At 43.1% G+C, this 14219-nt stretch overlaps 1 protein-coding gene across 1 annotated transcript in view; it reads right to left on the bottom strand.

Moving 5' to 3' along the window:
* The window catches only part of LOC131266965 (potassium voltage-gated channel subfamily H member 8), a 38914-nt gene extending 32423 nt beyond the window's left edge, over nucleotides 1-6491 (bottom strand). The window contains exon 1 of the mRNA XM_058269672.1: nucleotides 6436-6491. The gene's annotated coding sequence lies outside the window, so the exon portion shown is untranslated. The remainder of the gene's footprint in view (nucleotides 1-6435) is intronic.
* Between the last annotated feature and the right edge of the window lie 7728 nt (nucleotides 6492-14219).

Below are 14219 nucleotides of genomic sequence, written 5' to 3'. Positions count from 1 at the left end.
TGTTTATGAAAATAAGAGTACAAGAACGCTCCAATCTCCCAAGATGTTACGAGAATATTAGCTGCTAGATTTCAAACTTTTTGTATGCAAATACCGTCGAAGTTAGGTCTTTCAAAAGTTAAGAACTGTATCGACTTTGCTTTTATTAACCAATTTTCAAAAGTTAGTTATACGTTTTAGAAATCGGTAGATTTTTGTAGATAAAAAATTATGTAACTGTGTCTGTTATTTTTTTAGATTTTCTTAATATTGTCCTTCGACTAACAAAACAAATGTGACAGAATTTTCAAAGCAAAATTCTATCGATTTTCATACTCTCCAAGCTGTCCCGTATACTCAGGGAGGTGATCGAAAGCAACAACATTTATTTAACAGAAAGTAGAACAAATCCCTTTAGAACAAAACGGCTGCCTGTTGAAATAACGAAGGGGCTGGTGTTCTACCGGTTATCAATTTGCTTATATAATTGTAGCCAAATTTTTTGTCGGCATTAAGCAATGAGCTCTTACTAACAAGAACTTTTCGTTATCGGCCTCATGATACCTTTTCTCTTTGTTTATGAGTAGGAAAGATTATCTTGAATGCTTGGTTTAAAAAACAAGAAACAATATAATTTTAGTGCCGTGCAGAATTTTGCTGACAGAATGTCAAAAGTCTTTTCTCTTTCTGTGCGACTGGTCCCTAACAAAGGTTCAAAAATACTAGGCTGCTGAAGGCTCAACGAAGGTAAAAGCTTAGAGGCTTCATTACAGCCCTTCAGTATCGACATTTCTCTTTTGTGCGGGTCCGACCCCAAATTCATTTTTAATTATATTATACTGTACTTGAAGTGAGTACTTGTTTGAAATAATAAAAGGCAGAAGTTTTCTACCTTTCGTTCTTGTTACGTCATTCATCATTTTGATTAGTTAAAATTTGAAGAAGTTTTTTTTAATATAAAATATTCATTGAATTAAATTCTTCTTTAATAACTTCTTCCTACCCTTCATCTTCTGTTACGCTATCTTTGTTGCGACAATTTCATAAGTCTCTTGAAATTTATTAAAATTAAAATTGCGTTGCCAAGCCCTTAGCATAACTTTCCTTTCATCTTTCGGCAAACTTTTAGCTAAACTTCGCGTCCACTTGCCACCAAGCGCGCTGCAAACTGGACTGGCTCGGGATGATGCAGGGTATAATGAAGGTGTGATTTACCGAAGCATAAATAATCATAATTACTAATGATAATTTAAACCTCCTAATCACCTGACCATCCGCAACGTTATTTGTTGGACCAATTAACCTCAATCAACCTACGTGTTACCCGCTGAAAAGCTTTCCGTACGGCGGATCGACCGCGGAAGGGAAGTCGCTGGCTTCATTCGGGTTAAATGAGATTTTGGAAACATTGCTGCTGGACACGTATCTACGTTCTTTTCTTTACATCGATTGGTAAAATGGTGAAACATCTTAATATCTCAAATTGGTATATTTGGTTATTGCAAAAAGTGATTTCTTTACTGTTAATAAAAGGTGAAATACGGTGTTGGATAAAAATTGAAATAAAACATCTATATACAAATGTAAATAAATTGTATGGCAAAAACCATCCGAGGAACCAATAATAAACCGGTATTCTGAACCGGATTGGTATGAACAACAAATTATTATCTTTTTAACGACACTTTTTTGCATAACAAACTGGTTAGCATAATTGAATTACTTTTTCAACGTATGCAAGATTATCATTTAACTATTTTTGACCTTAATAATCCAAAATATAAGAAATTGGTTGGATTTAAATAAGGAATATGTTTTTTTTGTGAATATTATTTCAGTTTCATAACTTAGAGGACCTTGTGCACTTCCAGCTGGTTGGTGTTAGTAACATAAACGACTCGGGTGGACTGGTTGTGACTGTATTTGCTATCCACATAGAATGTTAAACTGTGCGTGAAAGATATATACTACTTTCCGAAACATAAAAGATCTATAACAAAGGTCTAGTTTTTCTTACGAAGCCCTGCTCTGCTCACCAGGACGATGGTACAATAACGTTTGCTCTAAGAAAGAAATAAAGGATTGATCATGCCGCATGCAATTTTCTTCTCCGCTGATCACAGATGGTTCGGCGTTGGCCGAGCCGAAAATGCCACAGACGTTTGCTTTCCTTTGTTTTGCTTCTAAACGTTCGCCAAATCAATTGGTTTCCCATCTTCCGCACGTTCCAAGGCAGACCGGCACGTTTCCATGCTATTATCGTAACATTTTTTTTATTTCTCCTTTTGCCTCGCAAAAAGATTCTCCCATCATCATCATCATCGTTTTGTGCCAAAAATTTGCCGGAGTTCTATTTCAGTTACAAAAGGCCCGATAATCATCCGATGATAGGCTCACCATCGCGACGTATTGAGTCACATTTTTTTTTACTGGTTTTTCTTTCTTTTTACCCACGTACTTTACGGCATAATAGCATCAATTCTTGCAATTGTGTATAAAATCGTTCCGCGTACCGGGCTCCCGACAACTTAGCTTGCTCGGATGGCGACCGGTGGAAACATGAGCTTTGACTCCGGGAAAATACCGTCGCCACTGGAGAAGAGAAAAGTTTTACTAGCTTAATAGAAGATACACTCCACTGTACGGTGTCTTCCACAGTGGCCAAGTGCTCCGGACCAAAGCATCCTTTTGCGTGATTGCTTCCCGGGCATTCATTCTGTCTCAAATTGAATGGCGAATACTTACGAGGACGGGGGAGGGGATCCCATCGAGCGCACGTTTTGTGAGTCTGAGGAAAACGTCCGGGACGCTAATCAACCAAAGTCGCCGCGTCGGTACGTCGGTTTCTTTCAATCTTTCGTCTTCTATCCGCCGCAAAGATATATAGATAGACCGAAGAAAACTTGATCGAGAAAATAGCGGGAAAATACACGATCGTAAAACTCATCCGCTTCGGGATGAAAAACTTTTGCAATCAACCGAAGAGCGCCGGTTTCGGGATCAGAAAGCGGTCGTGATTGCACTGCACCGGGTGGGAATTGTGTCTATGCAGGGACGACTCCTAGGGTGAGCAAACTAAGCGGCTGCTTAGGGTCCGGAGCTAGCCAGGGCCACGTACTTTTTTTGCCCATATTTTTTCAAATGGGAATTATTTCGTCAAAAAGTTGCTTGTCTTATCGACTGTTTGGATAGTTTGTGGATTTACTTCTGTATGAAAGTAAATAAAAAGTTCACCAGACGACATCTTCTTGTATTTTTGGTTGTGAAATAAAAATATTAATACTGTAACGTATGTTTAAGTATTCAGTTTAAGAATTTTATTAAAAAAGAGGAAAGTAAAGTTAGTAAAAAAGAGGAAGCTGCTTGGGGCCCATAAAACGCTTAATATATTTGTTTGACTATGTGTATGTAGAAAAGAGATTTATTTTTCAGCACTTTACAGTTTTTTCGTAAAGTGCTGAAAAATAAAAAAAGCAAGTGAGATGAGAATCATTCACTCAAGCACAATCAGCTTTGACTGATCACAAAACGAAAGCACCGAATTTTCCCCAAACTGCTTCTGCCGTTAACAATCCGTTCCACGGAAATGATGAGGTGAAAAACGTCGTCCAAGATAAAATCCTAAGTCCAAAAGGAACCATTTCTAAATTGCCCTCGTTAAATCGATTTGGTGATGATATCAAGTCCGCGAACCAAGAAAAAGGAAAAACCGCTTGGACCGACAGACTTCTGTGGCAATCTGTGCCGGTTTCGAAGTTTCCGGCACGGCAGGGGCATAACTTTAAAAAGTTTCGCTCTAACCAATAACGGACCACCTGTTGGATGGGGGAAAAACGCTTACCGAAGGCACGATATTTACGATCGACCCCGCATTCCGTGTAATATAGCACAACTTTTTGCTTACGGAAGCATTCCTCATGACGCTCGCTTTTTGGCGATGAAGTTGTACGGTTTCCAGCGAATCATGCGGTTTTTGTTTCTTCCTTTTCTGGCTTGCCGGACCATTAGATTGGATAGTCGTTGGAAAAACCGACCGAAAAAGTTTACGAATTGCACGACCGGACCAAGGCCGTTGGGGTGGAATTTGGGAGAGAAAGAGGGAGAAGGAAAAACAACAGGAAAAATCCTCGGAAAACATCGACATCACACCATCGAATAGCAGGCCAATCCTCGGGATTGCTCTTTTTTGGGAGGGAAGCTGTTGGGGGAGCTTTCCTCGCGTATGAACACACACCCACACACACACACACACAAACATTCGGCTAATCGTAATCAGCTTGCTGTCTGCCAGGCTTCCTGTGTCCCGCAGGATATGTTGCTTTTTTTTCTTCCTTGTCCTGCTCTGCTCCCTCGCCAATGTCACGTTTCGTATCGATCGGCGCCATTTTGATATCAGCACCAGAAACACCAGCAACAGCACTCCCCCGGGAAGATTTTCCAAAGTTCCCGCCTGCGAATGGTCACATGTGATGTGCGGCCCGCGAGCGGGGACCGTCCCGGGGTTACGGCGCGTCGCGCAGAGGACGTGCGTGATGAAATATCGAATCTCTTAAGGACGATAGATCTGTCGGATGTAGTTTGATGAGGGCACCCCAAAAAAGTAGGTTCGTTTCCGCCTCGCAGGATTTGGTTCGATTCAAAGGAACATGATTACCGCTTGAGGATGAATAGTTCATGGCTTGTTTTGTTTTATATTTGGTTTTTATATTTTAATTATTTCTTAATAACATGCTATCGTTTAATTTGCACTTGCTGCAAAGAATCAAATTTGAAAACTTTTATGTATTTTTCAATGTAAGAGATTTTGACAAATACACTGTTTGCTAGACAAAAACAGTATTTTTGCTTTTTTGAGAAAATGTTAAAATTATTCATTGAAAGAAATCTAAAATATACAAGCCAATGGATCACTCTTGCGTTCTAGTGTTAACCATGATTCATCGGTTTTGTACTTCATTCTTTACCTCAATTCATCGTTTAGATATGCCATTCTGAAAATCTCTCCTCATGTATTTTTAATGGGTATCAGCACGTAAAGTGATATCCAAAACGTTGTAGTCATAGCCAAGCATTAGCCTATCTTTTCCCTACGGATTGACTCTTTACGAATTGTTTGGATTTGTTTTTTTTCCTTTGCCCCAAAAGCTCATGCGAGTAGAAAACTGACTCTGTTTTGCTTATGCTTTTTTACAGAAAGGTAGCACTTGGTAAAACCGTCAAAACAATCCGCTTTCTTGGAATTTGCTGAATTTTTCCAGCATATCGAGTAAATATAAAGTATCTATTCATACACTGGCTCGTATTACTGCTAAGACATTCATTTTTTGTGCCATTTTTTTAGCAAGAGCAAAAGAAGTGTGTAAAAAAATAATTTCAAATGTCTAACATTTATGAGCAAAATGAACCACACATTGTTTAAAAATATCCACAACTCACAAAAAGAAAAACGTAGAAAACGATATACTTGTAAGAAAGCTTTTGAGCAAATCTATTTTCTCGGGGGTTGAAACAAATTAAATAAGTTGAGAATGTGGAAACGAAGTCTTTTTTTAGTAAATCATGCAATCATTTAAACCAATTGAGAAACATTATAGTACCTCCAAATGATGTTTCGGATTTGTAAAATCTTTGCCATTAGATGACCCATTTCGTAGTTGTAATCTACCGCAATCGTTACACTTTTCCATCTTTTTTCGACACAACAGCCCCGAACAGTTTTCCTGGCCCCGAAATTGTTAATGAAAAAACCCTCCCTCCTTCCCGCTTCTCTCCTTCAAAAGGCAGAAGCATCCCTTTAATCCTTTCCGGAGAGCAGGCGCCTTATTTCGGCGCCACCTTGGCCAACAGCGTTCAACAGTTTTCATTTCCCTTTCGAGCGAGATTTTTTGGTCTTTTCATTTTTTGGAAACACACCCACACACACACAAACAATGGCAGGCAGTAGTCGGCCTTTTCCGGGCCGGGTTGGCCGGTTTTGCCAATAATAAAAGTCGTTGGTCCATTAAAACTGGATTACAGCAGCTTTCGAGAGGGTCCGGAAAAAAGTATTGCCTAATGGTTGGTCGACCATTTCGGAGGGTGATTCGAAGATCTGTTCCCGTTTTTTTTTTTTCTCGATTTTGGGTGGTTTGTTTTTTGTTTTTATACAACGGCTGTGAAGGAAAGGAAAAAACCGTAGCGCACTTGCAGCGGTCCGGAAAATCGCCTTCCTGTGATGGCGGCATAAGGTAAAGGACAACCGTGTCCTGGTTTGCTATGAGGGGTTGACACATCTCCGGGTCGTAGCCGGATGAAGGAAGTGGGAAAAACAAAAATTCCCCGATGCGGAAAAGGTTAGAGAGAAACAAAAAACAAACGTTTAAACGCAAAGACGGTGATGACGGGTTCAGTTGCTTCGTTGTCATCTGGAAGAGGGGCGAGTAGGGTGGAGAAGTCAATCAGAAAATTGCCACTCACCTTTCGCACCGACCGGGCCAAAAGGCGAACCCGCCTGCGCGTGCACGGGACGAAGGAAACTGGGACGAAGGACGACGCAGCTACGGACCTACGACGGTGGGTTAATCACACGGATCGTCCTGGCATCGCGCGTTCAGCCGGACGCGGATGATGCAGAGTTTCTTGTCCGTTTCCAACAACGCCACCACGACGGGCGCCGGTCTGGGTTGGGGTGGGCAGGAAAACCCGGCACGACGGATCCGAAGCCGTTGACCGATTCGCACGGTTCGCCTCGAAACGGTGATGATAATGTTTAAGGTAACAGACACGGCACTGATGATTGCTGCTTTCCCCGAAACACAAACACACGGAGACACACACAGACACACACACACTGGTTCACTCACTAAAAACACCCGCTTTGGTGTACGCGGGCCTGGATAAACACGGCACGCCAAGAAGCGACCGGAAGGAAGGCTCGTTCGGGCCTAATGAACTGTGAAACGCCTGGAACCTGGAAGGAGTGGTGGGGACACGGCGGGGGGGGGGGAGTGTGCAGAAACACAAAATCAACATAAGCGGATGCCAGCCCCTCCGGGCACGGTCATAGCGCAGTGCACGCTAACGAGGGCAAGGTCAGTTTTCCACCGGGTTCGGAGTGACCGCGAACGTCAGCGCATTTTCTCGTCCGGTCGTGCGATCAACGCAAGGAAAACAATGAACGGGAAAAAACACCCTGAGAACTGGACAAACGATCCCTTTGCAGGAAACGGGTTTAAAAAGCGTCCGACATGGGGTGGGAAAATTATCGTGGAAAAAATCACATGGCTTCGTTCGGGGTTCCGCGGGGGAGGAAAACCGACAGACAGGACGGAAATGGAAAGCATTTAATAACAGTTTGTGCCTTTCATTTTCCACTTTCTTTCTCTAGATTGTTTCCTTTAAAGTCAGGCAGTGCCAAACACACACAAACAGAGAGACAAATTTTCCCATGCCGTTGGACCGAGGAACGCGTCCTTTTCCCCTCGTCGTCGGATAATGGTCTGCGGTGCCAGACCAACCACCTCCACCGTTCCGATCGCTGGCGGCACTTTTCCCCACTGGCTGCACTATTTATACTTGAGCTGATTTTCTTCCTCCTCACACACACACACGCACGCACGCACTCACGATTATTATGTGGCCTTGTGGGACAGGGAAGAACTAATATAAACACACAGACACACACGCGCGGAAAATTTAAAAAAAATTGCGAACGAGAAGAAGACACCCCCGACAGCAAACAGTTTCACCTTATGTATATTTAAAAAACACTCCCAACACTCAACACCGCGCGCCCTCCACCCTTGCGCCACACGACCAGCTTTTCCTCCACCGGTTGCCTCTCAGCTGGCCCCCAGTTTTCCACCTGGCACAACCAAAACGGAACGGAAAGACTTCTATGTTGTGTTGTGCTGGTTGACTGGATTTGGATCAGTAGATTGCGGGATAGGGCTTGTGTAGTACGTAAGTTTTTTCCCGTTTCGAAAGGATTCCTCCCCTTATGCATCCCTCTGGTAGGCATGATGTCCCCTAGTTCTTCTTCTCCGGAGGCCGTTCACACTCGGTCGGCCTGCTTTTGCTTTCTTTCTTCCTTTTTTTCTGTCCATGCTCACGCTTCGCATCATGCACTTTGATTTAGTCTTTTCTTTTCCCATGCTTGAAGTGGCAGTAGTACCGGGGAGAAGTAGATGTACGAAGTGGAAGAGGGAAGGCGACAAGGATGCAGTAAGAATGCAACGAAAGCCTCACCATCCGTGTCAGTGATTCTCAATCTCCATTGTGTCACGAGGGCGTTTAAAGGTTCGAAAAATCTTCGTTAGTGTCTAATGCTGATGTTAGGTGGTATTCACACTTAGAAACAAATAATGTTTTCTATGATATCTCAAAATAATGGTTTCTATCAGGTTGATTTGAAATTATTAAAATTGAAAAAAAGAACATTTCTACGACATGAACACATCACTTTTATTCCGTTTTCATGTGTATTAATATAGCGAAACGCTGCTATATGTATGAAATAACAACAAACAGAATGAAAATAAACATTTAAATGGGCAGTTAGATAGGTGAGTAATCAGAACAAAGTTAAGTACTGTTATCCTCATCACCAATTAAAACGATGCAACAAAGACGTTGGTAATATATTTTAAATCTACCCATTTCCGTAACTCGAATCAAAAGTTTGGCATCTTAATGAAGGTTACTTGGTTCGAAAAACTATTCATGCAAATTAATTTTGCTTAACTAAGCCAAGCAGACTACAAGCTGATATTTGTCTACTTTTGAATTTCCCAGAAAAACTGTATTGCAACTATTATATTACAATGTTGTTTATTCCATAAATGGGTTTATATTAAATACTTCAAACACATGGTTTTAAATTAGTTGGTTGGTTGGAAAAAGGTTGCAAAAACATACTGAGTAGTAATCAGCGACAAGTTTAACATATAAATAAAAAATCACGAAAATTCAAAACCGTTATTTCAATGGACGAATATTCGAAACCACCGTTTTAGATCGATAAACAAAACTATTGCCATAACATATTCCACTTTTAACCGACTACAATTATCAACTAAACCTGAACCGAACTAAATTTTCTAAAAGATCAACCGAACTAAATTTTTCATCAAAACTAGCGATGAAATATTATCCAAACCCATACCAACAATGAGAGATATTAGTGATTTGATGATTAAAAATTGATTGAGAAACACTGATCTGTACATCTACTTAGGCAACGAGAAATGTGAATGGCGAACCAGAAAAGAGGGAACACAATGGAACATGAACGAACGCCTTATCCCTCGTCAAGGCTCACGGCGTTCGAGGAAAGTTCTGATACGAGGCTGTGCGCCAACAAACAGGCAACAAAAAAGAAAGCTATAGTAATTGCAGTAAATTGCAGGACCAACTTCGACGAACCACGCTACCCGTACTTGGACGATAGTTTTATGCAACACTCAACCCTCGGCAGACGAGGCGGTTGCCCTATCTCTTCGCCTCAAACCCTCGCAATAATATGCACTCGTCTCGTGATCCGATCTAATCGATGCGAAAGCGTGCGAGATAAGATACGATACACCGAGTTCTACTACCACCGTTCTTCTTCCGAGCACCATCCGGAAGGATTCCCGGTTCCGTTCGTTTGCAGGCACGAAGTCACACCAAGTTGTTGATGTTGCACCGACGTCTCGAACTCAATCACCGCCGTCCGGGGGCGCATGCCACGTACTGGAAACTGGTCCCTTGGCACAACACGGGCTGTGCAACAGGAAAAACTCCCGCCAACACCGTCGGTCCCCGGGACGGGTCACGCACACACGTTCCGAGGCCGACGCACGGACTAAGAAAACCCGAGGGGGACCTTTTTTAGTCCCGACGGTTTAGCCTCGGTTAGCCTGAGGTGCCTGCTGAGGTGTCGAAAGATTGGCAGATTTAGCAGCAGATTCCGTGATTGGCGCTAACGCTGGGATGGAGAGCTTGCGGACTCAGGAATTAGTGCACGTGTTCTGCGCCTGGATGTTCTGTGGCACTGCGAGTCTTGGACTAGATTGTAACCACGTCTAACATTCTGGGGCAGGTAGACGGATGTGGTAATCACTCGGTCTTTCCTCAGTTTCGCACTTTCACTAAACGATTTCGGTGTCGGGAGTCGCATTAGGAACCCAAGACCTCCGGGAGACTCACTTAATTGACGAGGATGAAACTCGACTCCGGTAGCAGACTGCTCGCGGACTGCGAACCACGGGATCGACCGGGGTACTCTGGTCCAGGCTCGGCGTGCGTCTGCATGTGACCTGTTCCGATCCGGTTGACCGAGTCCCGCACCAGCACAGCCAGCCAGCAGCAGCAGCAGCAGCAGCGCAAGCAACAACGCGGAGCGACGCGACCGACGAACCGTAGCGACGCTGGAATCAACGCGGAATGAACCGACCCAACAAACTGTTGCCCTGGGCAAGAGCATGCCAGCCGTCGACGTCGTCGTCGTTGTTGCCGCCGTACCGCCTGTTCGTCGCGGGCATGCGCAACCAGTGGAGTAGCTGATGCTGGCTGGCCTCACGAACTTCGGGCACGAACTTCGAACGTCGAGCGCCGGCACGCGCGCTCTGGAACCGTTGCACACGAGCGTTGCCTACCGACGCGCCGTTGTTCCACGGCGTGTGATATTTGCCGACCGCGAGCCGCGACATCCGCCATTTCCCATCCCCCCCTCATTTCCTTGGACGGTTACGGCATCTGGTCTCATCTGGAGCTTCAGCCGTTATCACCCCACTGGGAGGAGGAGGAGGGATTGAAGATTTTAAATTTCCTTCTCCCACCATCCAGTGCGAGTAAGAGAAATTGTGTGCCCTCCCCCCACCCCCGCAAGGCTTTTCCGGGTGGAGAAGAGAAAAAAAACCGGGAAAATCCGGAACTGCTTTCTGCCGGCAGACGTCAAAACTCATCGTTCAACACCGAATCCAAACCGGATAGCTGAGCCGTACCGTTTGCCAAGTGGCTGCGCTTATTCGGCCAGCGGGAAGAAGCCAACCAGCCCCCACCTACCTCGCTACCCATCCCTCCCGCTTGATACCATGCAGCTTTTCAGCGCGATCAAATCACTACCAAAATCACTCACGATTTCACGACCACGACGACGACGATGACGACTGTGACCTTGGTGGACGTCGGCTGAGCGGGGGAGGAGGTCGAGCCGGATTCAACCATTCCCTGGCTTACCCTTTTGTGCGTCACGCGGGCAGATGGCGGGCGTAGGATGGTGGCGGGGAGCATGAAATACGACATTACCAGCAGGCAGCGTTACGCCGAGCGTCGATTAGAGATGTGTCTTTCCCACCGAGGAAAATGGGGACCGGCCGATAGAAAAGCCGAATGGGTGGGGGTGGGAGGTTCTTTGCGAGGGATCCAAACAAATTGCAAGCCAACGCAAACAAACAAACCGTCGCCGAATGGGACTCGGGCGCAATTCCGGGGCCCGATAGGAAACGGTAACATACGGAACCGAGTGTTCATCAACAAACTGTTTTGGCCGCGTTTGGGCTTCGAGGGCCGTTTTTCCCGCGGTGCCCCCCCGGAAAAGCGAACCCCGTTGCCTGCTGATTTACATGCGACCATCATGAGGTCGCGTGTGTGTGTGTGTGTGTGAAGGACTAAAAGTGACTCCATTTCTTTACACGAGAACCAAATAAAATAAAAGTTGTGCCATTACTTCGGAAAGGGCAGTGTGTGAAGCGGAAAATAATGGCCAGACAGGTTTGGAAACATGTATACATCGGGTAATTCATTTATAGATCAAAATCGTTTGTTTGTCCAACTGACTTGAACCAAACAATACAACAGTTATGAAATATTCTAGCTTTGTTTTTGCGCTTGAACTTTTCGTTTAATGTTTAAACGGATGTAACGAATAGAACGATTAAGATTAAAAATAGAACCTAAGCTTTACAAAATCTCTTGTCAAAATTCCGGTTAACGATCGAAATATTCGAGCAAACCCGTCAAAAATTCAACAAATTTCTTAAACAATGAAAATGTTAACTATTTTATAATTAGTTATCACATCCAATCCATGCTAATTTTATTTCAGTTGTATTCACTAATTTTTTGTTTGTTCTCCTTCAACAAAACACGCATCTTTTCAACTTAACTATTGCTCAAAATCAAAATCATTATATTTTCATGTTTACTACATTGTACAAAGAGCTAAAAGATTTTCCCCATTAAAGTTGTAGTGGACTATACCTATGTAAATAAAACGACTTCAAATGAAGCTACCCCGGACTGACGAAAATTTGCCGATTTTCGGACTAATATGCTAACTCTGATCAATCCTAAGTAAATAGCATGACTGCGTCCTTCGTGAGAATAGTTCGTTCTGCAAAAACACAGGTGAGCAGGCCGGTCAACCTTCGACCGGTGCTGCGTTCTACAAAATGAACACAACCCCAATAATCGTCGGTTCTGAGAATCCTCAGCAAAGCGGAAGACATGTCTGATTTCGACGGTATCGTGTCGGAATTTGGGTACGCGATGGTCCTTTCAAAACATTTCCCCTTTCGGTATATTGCGAGCATGTCGATTTGGCCGGACGAGCATACTCTACCAGCTTTGATCGTTAACTGAAAATGTGCATTACATATCGAAGGCATTGAACAAAACACAACACCCGATTTATGATGCCCTTCGTCGTTGCGCCGTATCAGATCAATCGATAGCATCGGGGGGACGACATTCCGAAGGGGGAACGGAAACCTACCAACCAATCGGTGACACCCCCACCAATTGCTTCGATTCGAGATAAGACAATCGATAATCGTTATCGTAAATTCTATAAACGGTACCGAATCTGTGGGTAGGAAATATGCTCATTTGAGCGCCAACGATGACAGATAGCGCAATAGATTTTCAGTGCACATTGTATCGTATGAATGAATGAACGATTGTTTAGTTGGTATCAGTTAGAAGAATCTTGTTTATGTATATGCGGCGTTCTTGTACTTTAGTAACGATATGATAGTACACATAGATTGGTTAAACATATTATGTTGGCAAAGTAAAAAAGAAAATGTAAAAAACGTTCGACTTAAGTTCATAATACAACAATCACAAATCTTTATACTCAAAAAACAAACAAGAATGATAAATGAATCAAATGTAAATTCGAGATCTTAACAAGATATTTACCTAAAAGTATTTTTCAACGACGGATCGAAGCTTGCGGTAATATGAATATCCCATGCTTATAATAAATGAAATCCCAGGAAGAAACGGAAGTATCATAAATCTTGCATTTACTGAAGTTCTCTCTGGAAATCAATCAATCAGATTGGCCCGAACCATTTTTACGAAAACTTACTATTTTTGTTCACTAATGGACTACATTTCCGAATTTGATTCTCAGTGCATTGAATTTGTTAAAGGCCGTTTTGAAGCGCCCGTGGTTTAAGCTACCCTAGTTTTCATACATAGTCGGTAGTATCTTTTTCTCAATTTTGAAAATGGTTTTACCAGTTGAATTACTCTCATTGTGATGTGTATTTTTTCAGGAGTGTTAAAAATAATTGCTTGAAATTTCGTAGATTGTGTTTGTTTACCGAAGCCTTACTCAAATCTCCCATCTCACCATCTAAGTCGATCCATTTTTTTACACAAGCATTTTATTGTAAAAGATTTTGTGCATTGAATAATTTCATAATAACTTACTAACGTAACCCTCTGAAAAAAGCCATCGTGTATGTATGTTTCATGAGCAAAACTCGAACACAATCCGGTAAATGTAACCCGCGCCGAAACTGTAGACTGGCTCCCAAAAGAGTTGTTAACTCCATTTTTAATGTTCATCGGTATGGCGTAGAGTAGCTCCAAAATGACGGTAATCGTCCGTAGAGTCTCTCAAAGGATGCCGGCGAATTAGCGGAACGTGTTTTCCAAAGTTAAGTGGATAAATTCCCACGCGATGCTGTGTAATCATATAATTAATGTCTTCATAAACGCGTTCCGGTAAAGGCGAGTTTATTAACACCCAAAACGTAACGACTCTTTAAATACAACCGCGGCGTCATCTTGGGCGGAAAGAAACAAACCCGTTTTCCAAAAAACAACAACAACAGCTCGGAACAGCTCATTTGTTTGTGTGCTCAGGGTGTCGGAAAAGTCGAATAACAAAGGTGGAAAACCACACTTAATGGCGTGAGTCCTTTTTTCAAAGGACTACGTACGCATGTGGATGCCCTACAAACACCACGCGTTTCGATTCCGCT

This window comes from Anopheles coustani, chromosome 2 (assembly GCF_943734705.1).
Source record: "Anopheles coustani chromosome 2, idAnoCousDA_361_x.2, whole genome shotgun sequence".
Taxonomy (NCBI): Eukaryota; Metazoa; Arthropoda; class Insecta; order Diptera; family Culicidae; genus Anopheles; species Anopheles coustani.
The sequence above is the reverse complement of the archived record's forward strand: the minus strand, read 5'-3'. Positions and strand labels throughout refer to the sequence as shown.